The sequence below is a fragment of the Schistocerca serialis genome, chromosome 1 (assembly GCF_023864345.2).
Source record: "Schistocerca serialis cubense isolate TAMUIC-IGC-003099 chromosome 1, iqSchSeri2.2, whole genome shotgun sequence".
NCBI classification, from domain to species: domain Eukaryota; kingdom Metazoa; phylum Arthropoda; class Insecta; order Orthoptera; family Acrididae; genus Schistocerca; species Schistocerca serialis.
Genome location: NC_064638.1, coordinates 85646734 through 85653274, shown reverse-complemented (window position 1 = coordinate 85653274; position 6541 = coordinate 85646734). Strand labels below are relative to the sequence as shown.

General features: G+C 42.2%; 1 non-coding gene across 1 annotated transcript; it reads right to left on the bottom strand.

Moving 5' to 3' along the window:
- Positions 1-993: 993 nt before the first annotated feature.
- On the bottom strand, positions 994-1112 carry LOC126424308 (U5 spliceosomal RNA). The gene has a single exon (XR_007576160.1). It is a non-coding gene; the product is annotated as a U5 spliceosomal RNA (small nuclear RNA).
- Positions 1113-6541: the final 5429 nt, after the last annotated feature.

Below are 6541 nucleotides of genomic sequence, written 5' to 3'. Positions count from 1 at the left end.
AGTTAAACAAAAAAAATATTAAAAAAGAAAAACATTAAATACAACAAAATATAACATATTCTGTCTTCTTCCTTTTTTTTTTTTTAAAAAAAATTGTGTTTGTTTTTGGTCGATGCATGAGAACGTGGATAAGGGTGTTGCATCATGTGACAGGTAGGCATGGTACACCCCAACTTTGAGGGGGGTCAAGGAAGACGCTGCGGAGATAACCGGCAAAAGTTTGTCGGTAAGATGGTTTTCGGGTGAGGGTGCTATGCGCAGTCACAACTTTGTACCAGAAGTCAAGGACTGTATGCGGACCACTCCGAAAGAGATATTCTAAAGCCTGTCCTCGAAACCAGATTAGGCTATGGTGCTTAGCAAGAGGGTAGTGAAATGTCTGGGGCAACAACAGGAAATCCGGGGTTACCGTCGTTGGCGGGGCACGGAGGTAAAAGCCCATGATTCGTTGGATGAGGAGCCATACGTTTTGTTTCAGGGGGCACGTAAGACGGTGCTCGTCGGTGTCTTCGAGCTAACAGTCAGGGCAGAGTGGGGAGGTGGCCAGTCCTATGCGATAAAATCGACTATTAGTCGGGAATTTTCCATAGACTAAAACATACCAGAGTGCAGACACAGACGACGGTAAAAAGGGTGCATGCACACACCCCCAAACCGTGCGCCAGTTAATGTCAGGATGCTGTAGCACCATGGGGTCGCAAGGGTTGGACAGCATAAACAAACGATAATAATCTTTTGTACGGGGAGGACGGGTGACTGGAAGATCGGCCCGAACGTAGCTGAGTTCTATGAAACAATTGGCGGCGTAGTACAATAATGGAGAAATAGGTGCCACATTGATCGGTGGATCAAGAGAAGCTGGTCGGAGGATATCTAAGAGACTGCGTGTTAAAGACGGGACCGGCCCCTGCCAGTGCCGCAACAGAGTGTGGACAAAGAGTGCAGAAGAGCGTGCCCGCACGTTAATGAGTCCGAGGCCGTTTTTTTTTTTTTGGCTCAGCAATAGCCGAGCACTACGAAAAATACCTTATAGACTCATTTAATGTTCCCCTCCACGGAAATCTTTAGTAAAAGGCGAAAGATTTATTCGTTTTGAAGGGAAACCAGAGTACGACTCAGCTATCGGTGTAGACAGAGTGGACGGTGATCGACTAACGAAAAGAATGGGGAGTTTCATACAATCTAAGAAAACAAGGCCGAGATGGTTAGAAGAATGTGAAAAAGATCTTAGGCAGATTGGTATCTCAGAGACAGAAATTCATGACAGGACAAAGGTTTCAAAATGGCATCAACGTCAAAAAGACGGAGAGCACCTTCGTCCAAAGAGCATAAATAGACACTTCTTGACGGGCTCAGAAGATACTGGCAGGAGATCAATGCTGGAACAAGAACAAGACCAAGACACTAAAATGACATTGGTTGTTACCACGCATTCCATAGAGGCTCAACTCGATAAAGAAAAAAATAAGTAGTCATACACCTCACATCACATCTTGTAAAAGGAGCAGCTCTACTCTTTTTCAAACGAATACTGTGACAGTGCAAGTAGTGGGAATAGTATTAATATCAATGAAATCTCCAGCTAAGTAAGTGTAAACTCACTCGAATATGATCCTTGCTACAATGAGCATTGAACTGAGAATATCAAATACTTCTCTGAATATACTACCTAATAAACTCTTAACACCATCCAAAAGTGTTGGAACATACACTCAGCAAGGAACGTCTACACAAATGGTGAGTGGAAGACTTCACCAATAACATAATGCTGGTGGGATCATACAGCAATACGAGAAGCAATATTGAGTGAACATTCCAGGATGGATAGACATGCTTTTTGTGAGCGGTAACAGTGTGTCTTAGAAGGAGAGAGGTGTAATCTTCCTATAAGCATGGACTACAAAAAAACCACCATAGCAACGACTGTGTTATACTACGAGTACTTCCTGGCCTTATTTCTGCAGGAAGATGAAACATTTTAATAACATTACACAACTATTGAAAGAAAAACTTTCCACTATATCAGTGTATATGTCCTCACCTCGATATGTGGATAGAGACTAAGCAGCTTAGAACCAGTTTTACCTTCCCTTGTACCTCCCTTACTCCTTCCTTCTCAATCTCCCACAGGAAGGGATACTGGTTTTTCAGGCCTGTCATAACCTGTTGCTCATGGTACACAAAGAGGTCCATCCACTGTTGTTACTTTGCTTTGTCCAGTGCTGGGATGACAATTACGTACTGTTATCGTTTTGTGTGTATAGACTGGAGCAGCGACTGAAAATTTGTATCAAGCCCAGATATTCAACCATGGTCTCCTGCTTACAAGGCAGGTGCATTAGCCACTGAGCCACCCTGGCACAGCAGTTCATACAAATGCACAGATTACCCTGTACTCCGCCCTCCCTGATCCAATTTCTCACTGCCACTCCTATCTACTTAGAATTTCCCCTTAGAAAAGTACAGTATTGTCAAGGCTCTCCATGTTCCGGAACAGCATCACAGCATTGAACGTAAATGGGGGATCCAGTCTGAAACACAGGTGCAAGTACTTATCCAAACAAAATTACATGATTTCAGAGATATTACTGGTGTCATGCAGATATTATTTTGACTGAAGTAGCAAGAACACATTTGTATCAAAGCTGGGAATCTAGCCCACGTTCGATTCCCAGCCGTGGTACTAATTTTTACTTGCTGCTTCAGTCTATGTGCATAAGATTATATCTGTATGAGACCAGTAGAGTCTCTGAAATTATGCCATTTCATTTTTAATTATGTAATATTTCTGCCCTGCAGCTGGACCCCCTGCAGGTAAGGATACCGCTTTACCTGGTAAAGCGCCGCACTGATGGTATGAGAGGAGATCCATTTGTTGGTGATGCTCTGCTTTGGCTGGTGTTGGGTTGACTGTGATATACTGTTTCAGGTCTGCAGAAATCAATTGCAATTCTAGCATATGCCGACCCCTTGATCAATGGTGAAATCCTTGAGTGTTTGTCATGTATGGGGGAAGTCAACTGTCTGGAAGAATAATGGGCAACAGTATGCCACAGCCATCACCTACATCTCGCAGTAACAGAAGGCAGTTAGTTACAGGGGTGCTGTGACCAGCAGCCGTTGAGGTCACTGTGCATGGTAGCTATGCAATATACTGGCGTCAAACACCCCCCTGAACCCAAAGTCACTGGGAGCAACTGACAGCCTCCTAGCCTCTGAGCACTCGACATTACTGTCTGTTGATATCTTGTAAATAAATAATCATGTATATGGATATTACATAAGTGTCAGATGCACATACATCAATACAGAATAGGGGCTATTAGTGTATCTATTTTCATGTCAGAAAGAAAAACACAGTCATTTTTGCACAAGACAGCAAGCTCTCTGTCCCATCATTATTTTTTTTTATCATTCTGCCGAGTAAAAATACGAACTACAAAAACTTTGCTAACGTCACTTGGCAGCGAACTAGATAAGATTTCTACCACATCTTACTCTTCTAATACATCGAAAACAAATATCATCCACCTGTTGACATCAAGCATTTGTGGCACTCCCATTAAATACGTACATATTGGTCTACTGAAGCACATGACCAGTAGCTAAAGTCATTTCCACAGACCTTTGTAATGTTGTGTGGGATGTCCTGGAAGAAGACCATATCCCACCGACTGTCAGTCACAATAGAGGGTTTGTGTGTTGTACTTTTTTTTTTTTTTTTTTTTTTGCTGTAACACATCCAAGCAGTGTATCACTACATCTTTGTACACCGCCATACATTCTGTTTTCATACCACGACTTTGAGGTCTACAACAGGTGCTAAACCAGCATTAACATGTTTCAGTTCAATGACACTCACAGAAAACTGGGTACTACATGGAACAAGTTGTGCTGCTCCCACAACAGGCGCATGGTAGAGGAAGTAAAACACTGACACGGTGTTTCTTATTGATTAAAATGTGGAAGACATCGCAGCGTATGGAAACTGGAAGAGTCTGCAGCATTGTAGAGCATTTTCAAACATCTGACCTCTGCATTTTATCTCATGTTCGACAGTGACAGAGTAACAGACGTTTTGACATTTCATTTTCGAAGAGACCAAGAGCACTGATTCATCATATTGCACCCAGGTACATGATCATTCCCTCAGTGTCCTTGGAGTTGGCCATCCTGATCTACAATTCTCTGGATGGCGTGTCTATCATTTTTATGACTTACAGTATATAAACACATGTGGAGCATTGATGGTATGCACCATCGCTTGTTAATTGCACCAGTGGAGGAGTGGAATGATTTTCATACAACCCAGGCTGGCTTGTACGTACACTCATTTTTGTAATATTTTCTTGTGTTTCACAAATTTTCCATCAAGTTTCGCAATTTTAGTAGGATTCCCCTGATTTCAATGGATTTAACCCAAAATTCTATGGATTACATGGCTAAAGCACATGTGAAACACAGGGATTTTCTGGAGGATTTAGACCCATAGAGCCAATGGCGTTCTTGCAAGGACCCAGCGCTAAAATGTTGTTAAATCCAGCCTGGTCGTCAAATATTATGTCTCTCTGGTCGTTGTCGAATATGTGGGGTCTAGAAAGCCTGCCTTATGGATTCGCTAGACAGACAACTCAAACAAATCGTATTAATGAGTTTTATTATAGAACAGAAAAGATTCAGTACTTAACTTTGTCAACTTTACAGGTGTGTCGCAAGCAAAGGGTAACATACAAAATAGAAATCTTCTTTGGTACAACGATTCCCAAGTCTGTGTTACATAAAGTGTACAAGCAGAGAGACGAGCGTTGACACTTCTATCCAAGTGGTTAGTATTGAAGCTACTATTCAACTGGGGTGACACCAGTCCGTCACGGTGCTTATGTTCTCTTCACACAGGGGCCGCTGCTGTTGTGTTGTCGTCATGCAGAGGTGTCAGTCATCGTGCGATGGGCTGATGTCTTCTCGCAGCCATCTCTTCTCTATCTTTCTCGACTGGCCATAAGAAATGTCACTCGGGAGAACTGCAAAAGGTTAGGGTCATTGAGTGTCCTGATCCCAAAACCTTTTGATACACTCAACATCACTATAAAATTGCGAGTCTTTCAGTGTGCCTTCATTTCTATGGCATACAATGCATAACCACGTGTGTGAGGAGTGCTTGGTATGACAGCAGTCTTGGTCCAGTGTTAGGCAGTACTGTTCAGGTGTATGGAGATGTAACACTTTCATTCGCACGCCACATTTCTACAATGCCCCTTACTTTCACAACTAGGACGCATATATGTATCATCAGTCCCCTCTCCGCTCCCCCTCCCCTCCCCCCCCCCCCCACCGAGAACACGCAACTGTATTGATTTCTGCCATTAAACCCACATGTGCCCAATTTCCATTACTGTTTACTGTAAATGCTAATAATTTCCCTGTCTTAAAACCAGATATCCCCATACACAATGTTTAGAGCCATATTTAAACTCAGCTTGTACATCTGCGATTACATTTCTTTTTCAAGTTACATTTGTCTTCAGTATATACTGCAGTTGTCTTTTAATGACTTTGATGTTATGTAGCTCCAGTTTCCCTGTTTCGTACACATTGCTCATTAACTGTACCTGGAGGAGTAATTTCCTCAACAGGGAACAGATTCATCATCACAGTTCCCAGCTCCTCCACCACTACACGAACCCCCCATACTGACTTGCATTTCCTCCAGTACAGGTGACAAAACTTTACATAGGTATTTGATACATCTATGGAAACAACTTCCAACACAGTAGATAAAATTGCAAACAGGTATTCTGTGAACTGCTGCATTTCCACTACGATCTTAGTGTAAGTACAGATATCCAGCAAGAAAATGTAACTGAATTGATTTGGTTTTGTGACTGTTTTCCATACTTTCTATATTTAGCCATATGTATACACACGTATTGCTTATGGATGTGGCTTGCTACTTGTTTATACCATCCAACTGTGACACACAGCCCCCAACCCAGTCATGACATCTACAAAATGCTCTCTGTCTCTTTGAAAAGGGAACATTGAGACCCAATCACTGTGAAACATGAGACTAAATGTAGAGATCACAACCTTTGCACAACGGTTTGGAAATGTTCCACAATGCTGCATAATCTTCCAGTTTCCATACGTTACCATGTCTTCCACATTTTTGATAGTAAGAAACGCCACTTCAGCCATTTGTTTCCACCACCATGTGTCTATTGTGGGAGCAACACACCCTGCTCCATGTGATGTCCAGCTTATAATGAGAGCCAGTGGATCGAAGAATGTTAATGTCGGTTTAGTACCTGACATAGATCTTAAAGCCATGTATGGCAGTATACAAAGATGTAGTCATACACTATTTGGATGTGTTATAGCAAAAAACTATGTATCAAATTGCTTATGAAATTATTACACAGAAACCCTGTATTGTGACTGATAGTCAATGGGAAATAGTTTCTTCCAGGACATATGAGAAAACTTTACACAGATCTGTCGAAGTGACTTCGATTATTGGCACCTGCTCCAGTGGACCGATATG